Raw genomic sequence first — 18,633 nt, forward strand, 5'->3', positions numbered from 1 at the left:
TCTACTCCTCGTCATCATGTGGGAGTTCAGAGTGACAGAGTGCCATCTTGACACCTGTCTCCACAATCCCAAAGGCAGAGAGACGAGCATGGCAAAGCACTCAGTGATTCTGAAAGCTTCCACCTGGAAGTGACACATGTCACCACCTCCACCCCTAAGGGACCAGAAGGAGGCTGCCTGGCTGGAAGACATTTCCTCCTCCCAGACATAACTGGGCCTCTTCCTTGTCATCTACACAGGCACATTCTGCAAAGAATGTGCACATGGATGTGTGTTTCTCATTAAGATCTAATGAGTGAAGCCATCAGATTTGTTCAGACTGGCCCAGGATTCAAAGAGAGAGCTGAGGTTTTATGAAACTCCCCAACCAATGAGGAATCCATGAATTATTAAAAGGATAGAAAAAGAGACCCAGGGTGGAAGGGTTGCTCCATTATTCATCAGGCCTGGAGTCCCCAAATCCCCAAGCACAGCTGTTGGCTTTTACACCTACAGCATTTTCCCATTACGTCTACAGTGAGCCTTTCAAACGCGCCGTATTGGCAGCCTCCGAGCAGTGCTCCCGCCCCCGTCACCCACTGCCTGTCTCATTATCTGAAGCAGTCGGCGGCCCAACCGTGGGACACAGATGTTGGTGTTGCTCACCCACCTTCACTTCCCGGGCTCCCTGATCACAGACCTGAGGGCCTGAGGGCCAAGCTCCTTACAAGAACTGGGAGGCCTCTCCCACTCTGGCCCCAATAACTACTTCAGTTTTGTCTCCCTCCATTTCCCGTGCCCACCATACCTCAGACCATTTGCCTTTCCCTGAATGTAATTTGATATTCTCAGGCCTTCGCCTAGGATGACCCCTTTGCCTGAAACTCCCTTCCCAGCCCTCTGTCTACCTGGTGAATTTCTATTTATCATTTACGGCCAGATCAGAGGAAGGGAAATTAACTTTTGCTGAGAGCCCCCGATGTGTCAGACCCTTGTGCAAACATGATCTCACTTTTGCAACCCAGTGAGGTTGGCATTATCACCAGCACCAGAGACATAATTCTGTGGGGTCCGGTGCAACAATTAAGATGTAGCCCCTTGTTGAAAACTGATTAAGAATTTTGAGATGGCAAAATCAGATCATCAAACCAGGCACAAAGCCTTCCTAAGAGCAAGGCTTTGAGAACCATGAAGCCAGCTTTGATTATGGAGAAGTGAACGAAAGCTCAGAGAGGTTAAGTAACTTGTCCAAGGTCACACAGCTAGTTAGGGGCAGAGCCAGGTTGAAGACTTCATTCCATCAGATCCAAATTGCTGTTTTTCAGCCACCCATGTTGTGGGGACTTCCCCACTTGCCTTGGGCAGAATGACTGGGGAGGAGACTCTGAGCACCCCTGGACACTATCTTCCCTTTTTTTTTTTTTTTTTTTTTTTTTTGAGATGGAGTCTTGCTCTGTCGCCCAGGCTGGAGTGCAGTGGCGCGATCTCGGCTCACTGCAAGCTCTGCCTCCCAGGTTCACGCCATTCTCCTGCCTCAGCCTCCCGAGTAGCTGGGACTACAGGCACCCGCCCCCATGCCCGGCTATTTTTTTTTTTTTTTTTGTATTTTTTAGTAGAGATGGGGTTTCACTGTGTTAGCCAGGGTGGTCTTGATCTCCTGACCTTGTGATCTGCCTGCCTTAGCCTCCCTAAGTGCTGGGATCACAGGCGTGAGCCACCGCGCCTGGCCACTAGCTTCCCTTTTAAAGGGTGTTTTCTGCAACCAATTAATCTGTTACTTCTCCATAAGCATTGCAAGATGATCCAGAGAATAGGGTCACACAGATCAAAAAGGGGGCCTATCTAGGGGGCAAGTGGACATTCTGGGATTGTTCAATTAGCCCACAAGGGAGGACATTCCCTCTCCCAACCTCCCCTTTCCTCACACCCAACACCAGGCAGTCTGCTCACTCCCACTCCATACACTTACTCTTCAATGGCAGGAGGACACGGCGACGGCCCGCAGAGGTGACCCACAGGGCATGGATCCTAGGCCAGCCTCTCTGGCCTTTGCTGGGAATATGAACTGCAGACTTTGCGAAAGGCACATCTCCTGGGTGCTTTGCCCGTTTTCATCTTTTCATTTCATTGATCCAGCTCCCTCTGAGGTTTTCTTTGGTGGTTTTCTCCTTGACAGCTTTAGTCTTGGGGAGATGTGTCCAACTTCCAGTCATTCATTCAGCAAATACTATGTGCCTACTATGCGACAGACTTTCTCCTTTTAAGGGGCTCCCAGCATAGTTAAGGAGATGGACAGTAAATTCATCATTGCCATACTGGTGAGAGCTGTGCAAGAGGTTCCTGGGCCCAGAGACGAAGAAGAAATCCATCCTTGGGTCAAAGGGAGTAAACTGAATAAGGTCTTGAAGGATGTATAGGAGTTTTCCAAGTAGCATAGAGGGCAATCCACGCAGAAGGAACTAGCACATTTGGAAGGGTTTGAGGATCATGGGCGTTGAGAATTTGAGATATGGGGCCACTCAATCCAGTGGGAGATGTGGTCACGCATCATATGGGATGAGGCTTTTCCATCAGGGTATTCTGGGGGGTAGAGAAGAACACTCTTGGGGTAAGTGGGAGAAGGGAGAAAAAGCAGAAAACTGCATAGGCCTAAAATGCTGTGAATAGACACGTAGTGTATCCTTTCCAAAAACCTTCAGTTGTCCCAACTCCACCTGGCCCCATTCACACATGACAAAGTCCTCCCATGTCAGGAGACCTCAGCAACATAGACGCTTCTATAAGGGTTTCTGCCCTACAGTTTTAAACTAATATCTTCACTGCTGATGTCTCATTATTTAGCAATCAACTTTGCCCCCAGATATTTCCACATGCCACATCTTTGACCCCCTCTTGATCTGCAGGGATTTTACAGGCCTTTGAGGGGAAGCTGCTGGTCTGTGAGCATCTGCACAAGTGTGCCGGACAAAGATATCGGTCAGGCTGCCATTTCAAAGCAATAAAGATGTGTGGCTATGCAAGCCAGGAAGAGTTAGCCCTTGGGTCCCCCTTCCAACCTGGCTGACCACACTGGCTCCAGCTGCCACTTTCAAATTAGTCATAGATTAACAAACATCTATTGAGCACCTATTGGGTGTCCAGAACCCAGAGACTAAAGGAGACATAGAACCTAAGAAAGGAAGAAATGTTTTAATGTTAGTTGCCACCATTTATTGGACATATATATCCATTTTACAGTTAAGAGGGACAAACCCTTTGCTTAAGGCCACACAGCACAAAAGCATAGTGGGGCTTTAAAGACTCAGATTCTGCACCTAGACAGGCCTGAGCTGCAATCCTGGCTCTGCCATTTTCCAGCTGTGTGTCCTCAGACTCCTCATTTAAGCGCCCTGTGCCTCAGTCTTCTCATCTGTAAAATGGGATTTGTGTGAGAATTAAATGACTTAATACATGTGAAGCTCATTGAACGCTTACACTAGTAAGTGCTCAATAAATACTAGCTGGCATTGTTGTTCTATCATCATCATCATCATCATCATCCTTATTTAAAAGCAGCAGCAACAGCAGAGGCTGCAGCCCCAGCTGCTGGAATTTGAAGGTGAGTCTGACTCCAGGCAGGGCCTCCCAGCCCTATGCGGACTCTGAAAGCCTCTCCTCTCCCACGCAAGCCCTCAACTCTTCACCTGCCACCCCCACGAGAGTGCTCACCCTAGAAGTGCTCACCTCCCGCGCTGGGAGACCGCATCTGACCGGTCCCAAACCCCGCCCGCAGCTGGCAGCGCCGGGTGGGGAGGCCCCGCCCTCGGCCCCGCCCCCTGCCCGCCCCTCCCTCTCGGGGTCCCGGGCGCGAGCTGAGGCGGCGGCGGCGGCCACGGTCACTGGCGCCGAGCGGTTCCGGCTGACTGGACGGGGCGGGCGTCCCGGGCAGCCTAGCGTGGTACCTCCCGCCCCGCGCGCCCAGCCGGCGAGGGACATTGGACCCGGGTCGGGGGTCGCGGCGACTCCAGCGAGGTAAGAGCTGGGAAGACCGGGAGAGACCACCTCTTCCGTCCTGGGGGGTCCCTGGGGGTCGGTCTCCCACCGGTGCTGGGCCGCGGCGCCGGGCTGCGCCCCCATGACGGCCCAGCCAGGGGCAGGGGCCGGAGAGCCCCAGCGATCGCGCACCCTGGAAGGGGCAGTGTGGTGGGGAGCACGGGCGTGTGTATGCGCGTGTGCGTGTGTCTGTCTGTCCATCTGTCTGTCCCAAGGATGTGTCAGGGGAGATGATGACGCCCCCTCTTTACAGTCGCTTCTAGGCAGTTTACCCACGCCAAAGCTGAGGGCAGACTTTTCCACGACGGACTTGAATGGGGCTGGCAGAATTATCCGGATAATGCAGGAAGGGATAAGCCCACCACCACCTGTTGAGCTGGGCTGTCGGCCTACCCGGGTCCAACTCCCCGCTTATCACAGCCTGCAGGGTGGCCTCATTTCTCCAGCTTGTGGGACCCGGGGCTTCCTTCTCCTGCCTGTGAGGAGGGTTGATAGGAGGAGGTGTCCCTGCCAGGAGCCACTGAGCAGAGATGGACTCGCGGGGATGATCAGGGTGGTGCTATGGGGACCCCACCACAGGTGCTGGGCGTGCGTTGTCAACCCCCCAGGCACACCCCAAATTTGGATTTCCCCAATCACTCCAAAGACTCTCATTGTGATTACCCGATCTTTGCTCTCATCCTAATTTGGCAGTTGATGAAGATGCAGCTTGTTAAAAATGTTAAAGTGAAATCAAATTATCACTTCCTAGGACTGAAAATGATTTGAGAAATAATTCCGGGAGCCTGGCTGGGGAGGAAAGAAGCTCATATTCTGACTAGCTTCTCCAGGGCTGCCCCGGGGCTGCCTCTGGTACCTGCCAGGCACACTGGTGGTTGAGGAAGCCCTTGTTCCCAGAAAGGAAGGGATTCACTCACTTTGCACTGGATTATCAGTGACTGGGTTAGAGCAGGACCCAGGACAGGATCCCCAAGTGGGAGCTGTCTCAGTTTGACAGATGTCACATACAAGCTGTCACCGAGGCTGGCTTCTGCTCCACATCCATCCTGGGGAACACAAGATGGGGCTTCCCCTCCCAGCCACCTCACACCCATTCCCCTCATTTCCACAAACCTCAAGTCTTGATCAATTAACAGCCAGGATTGCCTGGGTGTGGGTGTGGGTGTGGGACCTCTATTGGCTCTGATGTCCTGGTTTCAGAGTATCTCAGGACCACAGGCATCTCAGTGGCAGGTTGGTGGCACCTCTTTGCAGACCCTGTAGCCAGCCCCTCATGTCGAAGTCTCCTGCCTGCCTGAGAAGCCCTAGCTCTGCCTCACTTCTCTGCTAACGCAGCCCCTGGAGGTAGCTGGGGGACACGTCATCTCAGGGCCAGGTCCCCAGGGTGCCTAACAGGGTGAAATCTGTGCTTGTGCCTGAGACCTCACCACCACTAAACCTCCTCCCTTTTGTCATGTGGAAGGCAGTGGATGTGCTGAGGGGCTGGGTAGTCCAGTTCAACGGAAGATAGGGAGGTGGCCCTGCTGCGGCTGTGGCTGTTAGTGATGTGAGAACCCCAGCATCCTGGCTGGCTGCACCCCAGGCCCCACAAGCCAACAGCAGGCTTGAGGGAGCTCAGCCATTCTCAGGCTTGTCAGCTGGGGCTCTGTGACTTGGTGCAGGGGGAGATTGGCTGAATTGTTCACGCTTGTTTGGAAGAGACTGGCCTTAGGCTGTTGTGGGAAACGTGAGCTCCAAACCCTGCTAGGTCCCTGACTGTGTGACATTGGCCAACTTACAGAATGCTTGGAGGCTCAGCTTCCTCATCTGTAAGATGGGTCTGGCGGGGTGTTTTGAGAATCAAGTAAGGTCATGAATGACAGTGTCCATTTTACTGGAGGTGGTTCAGGGCTGGTGTTGTGGTCTCTGCTTTCTCTAGCCCCCAGCTGGACTCTCTGACATTGGACTTGAGGGAAGTGGCTGTGTAGCTAGGACGCCTCATGCCATCCTTAGAGGTGGGGGAAGTGGTGTGAATTTTAGTAGCAGGGTAGCTCACAGATTGAGCTTAGATTCCCAAAAAGTGAGGATGGAGGATGTAACCCAGTCTCCAGCAAGCTCTGCCTCTGCAGGGAGCTGGCACTTCTGTCCCCAGCTTCTGCCCTGAGCCATTGGTGTCCTGGGCCCACCCCACACAGCCTTCTGGCTCACTGACACTTGGCATGTGCCTGCTCTGTCATCTTCTTCTGAGTTTTGGGCCAGTCCTACTCCCTGGCAGAATTGGGACTAGCTACTTGAGACTTCAGGGGCACCAGAACAACCCCTGCCCACCAAATATCATGCTGTTCCTCCAAACCTAGCCATCTGATGCTTAATATCCCACCATTAGAGACTTATTCCTGTGGTTCATAGTCTTATGTCAGTTACTAATCCTTAGCATCAATGACTTGTTTAGAAGCTTTCAGGACCTTGGAGAGGAGAGAAAGAGAAGGCAGAACAGAGAGGAGAGAAAGAGAAGCTTGGGGAGTGTAGGAGAGAGAAGATTGTGCTTTGCCAGCCTCACAGTTCTGCAGAGACAGGCCCAGCTGCTAAGCTCAAGAAGGCCCCAGGGAGAAGGAGAGGCTTGGGGCGAGGGGTAAGGGGCAGGCCTCAGGCAGAGAAAGTTGTGAATATCAAGTGGGAATTCTCTGTGTGAATACAGGGTGGGTGCCAGGCCTGTCTCTGGGTTGGGCTCCAGTAGCCTGTTCGAGAGGTGAAATAGTCCCTGATGCAAAAGCATCCTTTCTTTTCATGCTGCTCCACCCGCTGCTCAGAACACACCACGTGGGGTTTCGTGTGTTCTATGGGTGGTGCCCTCTGCATTAGGAGAGGCTGGCCTGGTCACGCTGGCTGTTTAAAATTGTCAATGATAATTTGTTAGGTCAGCAAAATGACAGAGTATCCCCTGCCTGGCTGTGTCTCCCTGAAAATTCCCCTGTCACTCCCTTTGCCCTTTCTTGAAAGAAGCAAAAATGGCATAATTCACTCAGACCCACGAGTCTCCTGGGCTGAGAATGGCCTGGGGGAGCAGAGTTCGGCTGGGATCACCCTGAAAAGGCCTGTGGAGGTGATTTGTTGCTCAGCTGGGCACAAGGTCCTGAGTTTTCCAGTGTGGGAGCAAGCGGAAGGGGGGACGGAGGGGTGAGAACTGAGAGTCCCTGCTCACGGCAGCCCATGGCCAGGCTCCTTGTGGGGAGAAGGCTGGCATCACCTGGGTGCCCAGGGGGCTTGATGATGTGGACTGGCCCTGGCTGGTGAAGCCCCAGCAATGAGCAGTTTGCTGCCTTTTCTGGATGCTCCAGGGGGCAGAGCCTGGACCAAAAGAAAGATGTTTTAAGTCAACAGTATGACCTATTGGCCATGAGCACCCAAGGGACCATCCTTAATGATTCTCGACTACATCTGTTCTTAAATAATAATAACGATGACAACAATGATGATAGCAGCTCGTCAGTCTTCCATAATGAGCATTTATTGAGCACCTGCTATGCATATGCTGGCTGCTGTTCTAAGTAATGGGGATACGACTGGAGTATTATTGGCATTTGGGGCTGCCTTGTTCTTCTGTTTGGTGCAGGGGAGGCTGTCCTGGGCAGTGTAGGATGCTCTGTAACAGTGCTGGCTCTATCCATGAGATGCCAGTAGCACCTCGGTCCCTCACCCATTCTTTTTTTTTTTTTTTTTTTTTTTTGAGACAGAGTCTCACTCTGTCACCCAGGCTGGAGTGCAGTGGTGCAATCCTGGCTCACTGCTATCTCCGCCTCCCAGGTTCAAGCGAACCTCCTGCCTCAGCCTCCTGAGTAGCTGGGATTACAGGCATGTGCCACCACGCCCAGCTAATTTTTATATTTTTAGTAGAGATGAGGTTTTCCCATGTTGGCCAAGATGGTCTCGATCTCCTGATCTCGTGATCCACCCGCCTTGGCTTCCCAAAGTGCTGGGATTACAGGCGTGAGCCACCACGGCTGGCCACCCCCACCCATTCTGACAACCAAAAATGTCTCCAGAGATTGCCAAAAATCCCCTGGGAGGCAAAGTAGCCTGCTGTTGAGAACCTCTGGGGATACAGCTAGAAAGAAAGACAAAAATCAGTCCTGTTTCTTAGGAGCAAGCATTCCACAGAGCAAAATGAACAATACATATGCTGTAGGAGTAGAAAATGGCTGCGTGGTGAAGATGCTAGAAAGGTCAAGCAGGGTCAGGGTTTAGAGAGCACAGGTGAGGCAGGGTTGCCATTTTCGAAAGGAGCCCAGGAAGGGCCTCACTGCACAGGTGACATTTATCAGAGATGGGAAGGTGGGGAGAGAGCGAGAGGGGGAGAGCTGGGAAAGAGCTTCCAAGCAGCTGCAGGAAGAGAAAATGGAGGAACATGGAGGGGGTCAGTGAGTCCGGGGGGTGGGCAGTGTGGGAGCAGCTGGGTGGGCTCTGCTGGGCCCCGCATCACCGAGGGCTGTGAGCTTTCTCTGTGAGCAGAAAGTGGAGGTCAGTGAGCACTCACTACCTGCTAGGCACAAACGCCGCTCCAGGGCTGTTCCGCGCACGTGCACTGAAGTCCTGTCGGGTAAGTGTTATTCCTTTTCTTGATTGCTCAATTGAGAAAAGCAAGGCCCAGAAGGGTTAAAGAATTCGGGCAGCACTGTTGGGGCATGAGCATGGGCAGCCCACTGTCTACTGTCCACACTAAAATGTGGACTTCGGAGCCACACAGAACTGAGTTCAAATCCCAGCACAGTCTCTCACTATCCGGGTGGCCTTAGACGAGCCACAGAATCTCTCTGGCCCTCAGTTTTCTCTGGCGACCGGTGATCCCTGCTTTGCAGGGCTTTTGTTGGGAGTGCTGTCCTCAGTGACCCCTCACCGGCCTCCTCTCTGTGCACCTGTGCTAGAGAGAAGCCAGAGGGCAGGTGGCCGCCTCCCAATCCGCCCAGCCATGGGCGCGTGCTCTGGACTTGTGTATCTATTCACCGAGCTGCAGCGATGCCATCTGCTGAGGTCAAAGCCAATATCCCAGGAGGTCAGGGGAAGTTAAGCGCTCTCTCTCCCAGAGCTGAGGAGGAGGTCCGGCCCTTTCAGAGTCAGCATCTCCCGGGATCTTCAGGGCCAGCCTGCTGGGTTCCCTCTGATGAGGCTGCCCCGGCTTCCCCAGGAAGCTAAGCCTGAACCCAAGTGAAGGATCATGGGGTTCAGCAGGGGCAGCCAGCACAGGCTCCATTAGCAAGATTCTGCAGCCTCAGAACCCCTAAGACTTAAATCCAGAGAGCCTCAATGAACCCATCTGGCAGGTTCACATTATTCCAGAGGCACATGTCAGAGGCAGGTTCATCACTGGAAATGTGGGTTTTAAAAATACCCCAGAGTTGAAAAACGAGAAGCAGCTGCCGGTATCCACAGACACCTCCCCAATAACTCTCACTGTCGAACCCCTCTGCTCCTTCTGCGTGGGGATGTCTTCCTTGGGGATGGACCGCAGTGACAAAGAGACCCCAAGAAGGAAGTTTCCTGGGACTGTTGGGCACACCGGTGTGTCGCTGTGTGCTCCAGATGTGTGAGGTCCCTCTCAGGAGGTGTGTGTGTTTGCCAGTGTGTCTTTGTGCATTTGCCCTGTTTGATCCCTGAGTAAGTAAGTGGCTATCGGAGGTGGCGTGTCCCCCAGAGCCTGTGGCTTCTGATGGTGATGGGATGTTACAGCCATATGACTTTGCTGGGCAGGCCCTGTGAACCTCAAATATCTGAGACAGGTCTCAGTTAATTTAGGAAGTTGATTTTACCAAGGATGAGGACATGTGTCGGTGACAGCCTCAGGAGGTTCTGACGACATGTGCCCAAAGTGGTTGGGGTACAGCTTGGTTTTATACATTTCAGGGAGGCATGAGACATCAATCAATATATGTAAGATGTACATTGGTTCTGTCCAGAGAGGCAGAACAAATTGGAGCATGGAGGGGGCTTCCAGGTCACAGGTAGGTGAGAGACAGATCACATTTGTTTGAGTTTCTGATTGGCCATTCCAAAAGAGGCAATCAGATATGCATCTATCTCAGTGAGCAGATTGGCTCACTCCCATTGAATAGAATGGGAGGCAAGTTTGCCTTAAGCAGTTCCAAGCTTGACTTTTCCCTTTAGCTTAGTGATTTGGGGGCCCCAAGATTTATTTTCCTTTCCCAGCCCCATCCAGGAGAACATCCTCAAATGCCCACTGCTGGAAGTGGCTCCTTCCACTCACCTGAAGATAACGCCCAGCAGGTCGCAGCCCTTTCTGTACCTGTCCAAAGAAGCATCCTACCCAGGTGTTTCCCACTGCCCTAGGCAAGGAGAGCCAGGCAGGACAGCAGGGATGCCTCCTGCCCAGGAATCTTCTCAGGGTGCTGCCACAGGAGGAGCCCTGGCTTCAGGATGGGCAACAGGAGACCGGGGTTTGAGGCCCAGCGACTCTCAGTGCATGAGCTTAGACAAGTCCCCACGCTCCTCTGAGCCTCTGCTTCCCATCTGTAAAAGGACGGGATGGGACAGGATTCATCTTCTCCACAACCTATTTCTGGAACATCTGCTCTGTGTCAAGGGTCAGGTGTGTTTTATGGAATTAAATTGTCCCTCCCTTAGAGGGTTTCTAGTCCAGAACCTCTGAAGGTCCTCCAGCTCCAGAGCTCAAGGGACTGTGATTATTTGAAAATCAAGCTGGACAGAGGCACCACTGAGCAGATGGAGCTGTGGAGCCAAGCTAGAAATCAGAGTATCTTCCATCACACAAAAAGTAAAGGCCAGAAGAGGGTGCCACTTTCCCAGTGAGGTTTAGGGGGACTTCAACTCCCTGTTCTCTCCGGCCCCACTGCCCACCATGCCCTCACCTTTACTGCCAAATGGGCTGGGCTGGTGGTCTGCAGAGGAGGCCTGTGAAATATAAAAGTGATTCCCGGGTGGGGGAGTGGCTTATCAGCCTCTACCAGGCAAGGCAAGGTGGTAAGAGGGTTGCATTCTGGCCTGGGAGGGTTTATATCTGGCCTGTACCACCCACTGCCCCAGGACCTTAACCAAGTTCCCTGCTGATTCTTGCTCAGTCTTCTCCATGGGTAAGACAGATAATGAGAGCACTGTCAGGAGGGTTTGTGGTTGTTGCAGATAAAGGAAACTTTATAGATGAGAAGCCCAAGGCTCAGAGAGGTGGAGCCACTGCCCACAGTTACCCACTTAATAAGTGGCAGTGTTGAGATTTGAACCCAGGCCTCTTGGAAGTCAAGCCTGTAGGCTCCTTCTGTTCAGTGTAGCTCAAGCAAAAAGGCGGAGTTGATCAGAGGCCTTAGGTGTGTCCTGGAACTCAAGCATGGGCCTCACAGTCCGATTTCATGAGAACACAGAATCCGGAGTTAAAGAGAGGCAGGACCCGCAGCTCTTGCAGCCTCTCTAACACCAGGGCCAGCAGACCTAGTTTCCTCTGCAGGCCTCAGGCTGTAAGAGCCCCAGGCAGCCTGATGGACCTTAAAAATAGACAAGCACTTCCTAAGAGGAAGCATCTGATGGGGCTGGCTATGTCGGGTGTTTACCTTTGGCCAAGCAGCTAGGACCAGGTGATGTACCTATAAGGACCACTCCTAGAGTAGAGGGGTCAGTTCTTGGAGAAAGAGCACGGACTGTGGGGAGCAAACAGGCCAGTGGGCAAGTGGGACAGATGGCCTATGGGTTGGCTGAGTAATTTTCTAAAGCACTGTCTTCAGTCCTGCATGCCAGCAACTGGAAAGAGGCTGATGTGTTAGGACATTTCCAAAAGATGGTGGCCAATAATAACTCGCACCACTTTGGGAGCATCTAGCTTGTACTTGACATGTATTGCACTATTTAATGGAATCCACTGCCATAATCTTGGTTGAGGGTGTTATGATTCCCATTTTACAGATGACGAAACCGAGGCTCAGTAGCTTGCCTACAATCCCATGGTTGATGAGCGGCAAAGCCAGGATTTGAACCTAGGCCCTCTGATGCTAATGGGGGCAAGCTTTCACTGCGCCACTCTGAAGTCCAGCACCTAAAGAAGTAAAGGCACCAAGCAAAGGAGAGGAAAAGCTTGGAGGGCAAAGGGGGACAGGACATTTCAAGAGCTACAATTTGGATGGAAGTTGCTCATGCTTCAGTGACCCTTGTTGCTTTTGGTTTTTATTTTCTGGTTATTGAAGTAATTTCTGTTTCTGGCAGAATGTTTGGGAAATGAGACCTATCTCCGTAATCCCAGAGAGTAAATCTGAATTGGTAGAAAAAGACCTTACCAGGAGGTAGATGTGGTGCAGTCTTGGGCAAACTTCTGCTCACGTAGGGTTGGCTGATGGGGAGTTTCCCATCTTCCCCTGTGTTTAACCCCAGGCTACCTGAATCACAGTGCAGCAAGGATGCTGCAGGGGGGTGGTCCTGCTCCAGGAGTTGGGACTTCCATGAGCCCTTCGTGGGTGGAAACAGCCTGCTCCCAACTCAAAGGCAGCTGGCATAGTGGTGAAGGTCAGGTAGAGGGTGCTGCTCCTATCTGGAAAGAAGCCAGATGTCAGCCTGGTCCTGGGTGGGGGGAGGCAGGAACCACTGGAATAAGCCAGTGTTGCAATTGCTCTCACACTGGGTGCTCTCAAGCAAAAGAGTACAAGCTGCTCCTGGAATTTGTCTCTGTGCAGTTTGGCATGGGGGACGCAGCTGGGAAGAAAGAGGACCTTGACTCGGGGGGAGAGAGCCTGGGCTGGGGGGTTGTCCATACTCTCTGGGGTCTGGAGTGATGAACCAGACAGCAGATCTGTGCTGTCCCTTCCAGAGCCAGATGCCTGCAGGAGCATGGGTCACCAGTAGTTCTCTGATAGGAGGTAGCAGGACGATAAAGTAATTCTGGGAGCTAATACTCATTGGGTGCTTATCACTGTCAAAGTCTTTGTAAGCATCCTGTTGTCTAATCCTTACGGGGTACACCTTATCATCATGTGTGTTTTCAGATCAGGCATCCAGCTCTGCTGTAAGCATTAGCTTGGGAGTTCAAACCTGGGCTATTAATCACTAGTCCTGGGCCCCTGACGTATGCACTGTGCAGTGGACAAAGGGAATGTGGGATTTGGAGCTCAACTGTTCCATGTGGCCTTAGGTGAGTCATTTTACCTCTTTGAGCCTCAGTTTCCTCAATTCTAAAAGGAGAAGGAGAGCAGCTACTATATAAGGTTGACATGATGATAAAATTATAAAGGAGAAGACAGATGTCATACAAGAGGTCCTCGATATATTGATAGCCACTCACTTTGTCTTCCTGGTGCTGTGGACACAGAGTTCATCATATCCTCTCCATATTGTCTGAACGAGGCTCAGCTGAAGTTTGTGGCTGGGAAGATCGAAGTTAACGGGTCCTTATAGACCACGGTGTCAGTGGTCTTGGCCCCAAAGCCATTGTGTACAAGGGAATGACTATGATGATGGCAAGTTCCTACTTTGGATTTCCCATACTGAGTGCTCTACTGAATGTCTACAAGGTCACTATCATGAAACACATTTTATAGGTGAAGAAACTGAAGCACAGAGAGGTTAAGTAACTCATCCAAAGTCACCAAGCTCATAGGTCCAGGATTTGAACCTCAGGAGCTCCATGTTCTTTCTGAACCCTTGGAATTTGTGAAAGGCAAATGTAACCAAAATGTCTAGCATAGGTCTGACTCTTCCAAAATTCTCTTCTCTTCATTTAAAACAAAAACTATTCCCCTAAAGACACATGCACACATATGTTTATTGCAGCACTATTTACAATAGCAAAGACTTGGAACCAACCCAAATGCCCATCAATGATAGACTGGATAAAGAAAATGTGGCACATATACACCATGGAATATTATCTAGCCATAAAAAGAATGAGTTCATGTCCTTTGCAGGGACATGGATGAAGCTGGAAACCATTATTCTCAGCAAACTAACACGGGAACAGAAAACCAAACACCGCATGTTCTCACTCATAAGCGGGAGTTGAACAATGAGAACACATGGACACAGGGAGGGGAACATCACACATGGGGACCTGTTGAGGGGGTGGGGGGCGAGGGGAAGGAGAACATTAGGACAAATACCTAATGCATATGGGGCTTACAACCTAGATGATGGGTTGATAGGTGTAGCAAACCACCATGGCACATGTATACCTATGTAACAAACTTGCACGTTCTGCACATGTATCCCAGAACTTAAAGTAAAATTAAAAAAAAAAAAACTATTCTACATACGGGAACCAGGTGATGGAATGGACTAGCTCAAAGATCAGCTTCTCCTGGAAGCTTTCCCAGATGTTCCCCTATTAGGGGTCCTTGTCTGTGCTCCCATGGCATCCCCAGCACACCTCCATCAGCCAACTTGCCCCCTGCACTGCCAACATTGGTGCCTTCCCAGCCACCCCACTAGACCAGGGGATCACCAAAGGGATATTACTACCTGCTTGTTGAATAGCATTCATGCCATGGTCACTGAAATCAATGCCCAGTGTCTCCTTTGCCCTTTGGAGATCTGCCTTGGCCCAAGAAGCTTATGTCCCCCAGTGCTAATCACAGACCTCCATGGAGGTCAGTTATTAAGACCTTCAAGGCAAGTCCCATCCCTGGGGTCTTGTCTCCATCCACTCTGGGAGGCAGGGAGTCACCTGACCCACAATGTGCAGTTGCAAGACCTTAAGGACCTGACCTCCTGCCTCTTGGGGCTCCAAGACCAGGTGATGTGTGAAAGGGCATGGCCAACAGAGGCACGTTCTCTAACATGAGGAGTAGCTGAGGGAGGCTGGTGTTTACTGAGCCGTTACTTCATGGTCCACTCTGTGCCAAGCACTTCACTTCCAGTCTCCTTTAATATCCTCCCCCAGCAACCTCCCTGACCCTCATAATTGCTTATATGCATACACTTTGGGTATGCATTTTTTAAATCGTGGTGAATCATATTCTTTGATATAAATAGATGCAATCTTTAGGGGTTTTTATCGTGGCACAATACACATAACATAAAATCTACCATTTTAACCATTTTGAAGTGTGTGATTCAGTGGCATTTAATACATTCAAACGTTGTGCAGCTGTCAGCATTCTCTAGTTTCAGAATATTTTCATCACCCGTGAAGCAGTCACTTCCATTCCCTCTTTTCCCAAGTCCCTGGCAACCTCTAATCTGCTTTCCGTCCCTCTAGATTTGCCTTTTATGGACACATCACATAAATGGAATTATAATCATACAACAAGTGGCCCCTGTGTCTGGCTTCTTTCACTTCACATAATGTTTTCAAGGTTCATTCATGTTGCAGCATGCATCCGTGCTTCCTTCCGTTTTATGGCTGGATAATATTCCATTTTGTGGATGTACCACAGTGTGTCCATTCATGAAATGGAATATTATCCAGCCATAAAATGCAATGAAGTGCTACTCATGCCTGCTACCACACAAATGGAAATTTGGGTTATTTCCATCTTTGGACTTATGAATAATGCTGTGATGAACATTCATGTACAAGTATTTGTCTGAACACCTGCTTTCAATTCTCTTGGGTATATCCCTAGGAGTGGGGTTACTGGATCATCTGGTAACTCTGTGTGCAACATACTGAGGCGCCACCAAACTGTTTTCCACAGTGGCTGCATCACTTTACACTCCTGCCTGCAAAGTATGAGGGTTCCAATTTCTCCACATCCTTGCCAAAACTTACCATTTTCCTGAAAACTTTTCGAAGTGTGGTTACCCATGTTTTACAGATACACACGTGGAGGCACTGAGCAGTGAAGCAAACTTGTCAAAAGCTACACACCTGCTTGGTGGCAGAGCCAGAGTTTGTGCTCAGGGACTGTGCACACTTAGCTACCAACCTGTTCACTTCATGGCTCTTGTGTGGCTGAGAAGTCAGAGGCTTGAGGCTTGAAGGAGCTCCATTCTGTTCTTGGCTCCTGTCTGTGTACCTGGCACCCTCTGTCTCCCAGAGTGTCCCTTGGACTTCTGTACCTGGACACAACTTGCCCTCTAGAGGCCACACTCATGGGCAGTAAGTGTTGGTGTGCCAGAAAGCAACAGCTTCTGTATTAGTCCCTTTTCATACTGCTATGAAGAAATACCTGAGGCTGGATAATTTATAAAGAAAAAGAGATTTAATGGACTCAGAGTTCCACATGGCTGGGGAGCCCTCACAATCATGGCGGAAGGCAAAAGAGGAGCAAAGGCACATCTTACATGGCAGCAGGCAATAGAGTGTGTGCAGGGGAACTGCTCTTTATAAAACCGTCAGCTCTCACGAGACTTACTATCACGAGAACAGCATGGGGAAAAACCCACCCCTATGATTCAATTACCTCTCCCTGGGTCCCTCCCATGACACATAGGGATTATGGGAGCTACAATTCAAGATGAGATTTGGGTGGGGACACAGCCAAACCATATCACCTTCCCCCTAGGGTGATATATCCAGACACCCCTCACCCACCTTCCCCCAGCCAGGGCCCTAGGAGACAGGGGACTTCCTCTGTAAATCTCACTTGGTCTCAAAATAGGTATCTGTTCTCTGGTGGGCAGCCCTCCCTTGCACCTCTTCATCCCAGAGGTGAAGATGACTGGGCCAGCCTCACCTTGCTCTGCAGAAGGGGCGTACCAGGTGCTCTGAGGCCGGCAGATGCACAGCACCAAGGCCGACACCCTCCTTCCAGGGCACAAGGCATGTCTCTGATGAAGCCTAGACTCCTGGCCGGGGTAGGCTGTGAGTGATGGGGTCAGGTGGGCCCCCACCAGCTTCCCGGAAGCAGTGTTGTTTCCTGGAGAAGGCTGGGACTTGGTCTGCGCATCGAAAATGTCTTTTTTTCTCACCCTTCATGTTGGGACAACCTCGTTCCTCCCACCCACCTTCAACTCCAGCTCCACCTGAGACCACTGGTAGCAGGGGCCTTGATCTTTTTCCTGAATCTGAACCTGACAGCCCAGCCCTCTGTGACTGGTTGCTGCCCACTCTGAATCCTTCCTGAGGGATGCTGTGCCATTTCTGGGTGTCCCTGTGTTCTCCCCTCATTCCAATCCCACAGGAAACTTCCAGAAGTTCCAAATACCAAGGAAGCATTCCCAGGTGAGAAGATGGAGGGCTCCATAGGTGACTGAAGTTTCAGGGACAGCACACCATTGAATGTCACACCATCAGATGGGGGCTGCAGGGCCCAGGCCAGAACTCGGCTTAATCAGCAGTGGGGACAGTCCCAGGTATGGGCTGGGCCCTGCACACGGTCACCTCATATTGCCTACCACATCCCTGAAACAACACTGGGACTATCCTCACTGAGGACAAACCTCTACATATTCAGACTAAAGTGTTACTGGCTGATAGGACCATTTGCACCACTTGGGTTTCTGCTCAGTTTTGAAGGCATTTGAGTCCGAGTTGGGTAGGAGCTTTTACCTTGGCAGGGGAGATGAATTTGAGGTCCTGGTAGTGGCCCTGCTCCCCTCCTTGGACCTTCTCCCCCAGCCCCTACCCCAGCGGGTGACCCATGTTCAGACCCTGCTGAGCAGACCCCAGCACTGGATGCAAGGAGAAGCCAGGAGGTCTGACCTTGACCCTGGGATTCACGGTGTTTTACCCAGTGCTTTCCTATGGGGCTGTGACCTCCTTGGCTCCTTCGATTAAGCCTAGGAAGATGACATTATGGGTGACACAGATGCTGAGAGGGGTGTCCTCCCCAGGAAGGCCAGGGCAGGACCTGAACTTTGTGCCTTCTGGGGTGCGATCAGATGAATAGGCTGCCGCCGTGTGCATTGATTGAGTGCTTGTTGTCAGCCCTAGAGCTGGCAGGCCATGGCTGCCCATTAAGGGAGTACCGCTGGGTTCACCCAGCTTCAAGATCAATTCATGTCAAAACTGCAGCCAACATTTTCCCCATCTGCCTCTGCGGAGGGAAATAAACCAGGGGAGGCAGAATATAGAGACATCATTCCCAGTGATCAATTTCCTCCGCCCCCCTCTTCCCTCCGGATGGGAACGGACGTCTCCATCCTGATGGATGCACTGTTGTGGGGAGGGTGAGGAACACTCATACTCTGAGGCACCCGGGGTTGGGGGCAGTGGTGGGGGGAGCTGCACTGGGTCGGGAGGGGCAGAGGAGGAAGAGGCCAGCAGGCCAGATGGAGCCAGCCCAGGAAGGCAGGGCAGGAACGCAGAAGGCAGCAGTGTTCCCACCCCGGGAGGGCAGATCCAGCAGTGGGGTGGTGGCCAGGAGCCCCTCACTCAGGGTGCCCAACCCTGAACCTTGGGATTACACTTTCTGGCTGAGTGGCCTTGGGCTGTGTTCTGGGATCTGCCTGGGGAATGCACCCTACCTCTGCAGGCTGAATGGCTGAACACAGGTGGGGGACCATACCCCAGAAGGCACAAAGTTCAGGTCCTGCCCTAGCCTCCCTGGGCAGGACACCCCTCTCAGCCTTTGTGTCTCACAGGTGAGACGGATCACGCCACCCATAATGTCATCTTCCTAGGCTTGATGGAAGGAGCTACGGAGGTCACAACCCCATAGGAAAGCATTGGGTAAAACACTGTGAATCCCAGAGTCAAGGTCAGGCAATGGAAGCGCACACACGTCTGTGACGTATCCTTTCTCCCTCTTGCCTGAT

At 51.6% G+C, this 18,633-nt stretch overlaps 1 protein-coding gene across 1 annotated transcript in view; it reads left to right on the plus strand.

Annotated features, from left to right (window-relative positions):
- Positions 1–3,858: 3,858 nt before the first annotated feature.
- CACNG5 (calcium voltage-gated channel auxiliary subunit gamma 5) overlaps positions 3,859–18,633 on the plus strand; it is a 50,940-nt gene continuing 36,165 nt past the window's right edge. Inside the window, exon 1 of the mRNA XM_054459605.2 lies at positions 3,859–3,990. The gene's annotated coding sequence lies outside the window, so the exon portion shown is untranslated. The remainder of the gene's footprint in view (positions 3,991–18,633) is intronic.

Source organism: Pongo pygmaeus, chromosome 19, assembly GCF_028885625.2.
Source record: "Pongo pygmaeus isolate AG05252 chromosome 19, NHGRI_mPonPyg2-v2.0_pri, whole genome shotgun sequence".
NCBI classification, from domain to species: Eukaryota; Metazoa; Chordata; class Mammalia; order Primates; family Hominidae; genus Pongo; species Pongo pygmaeus.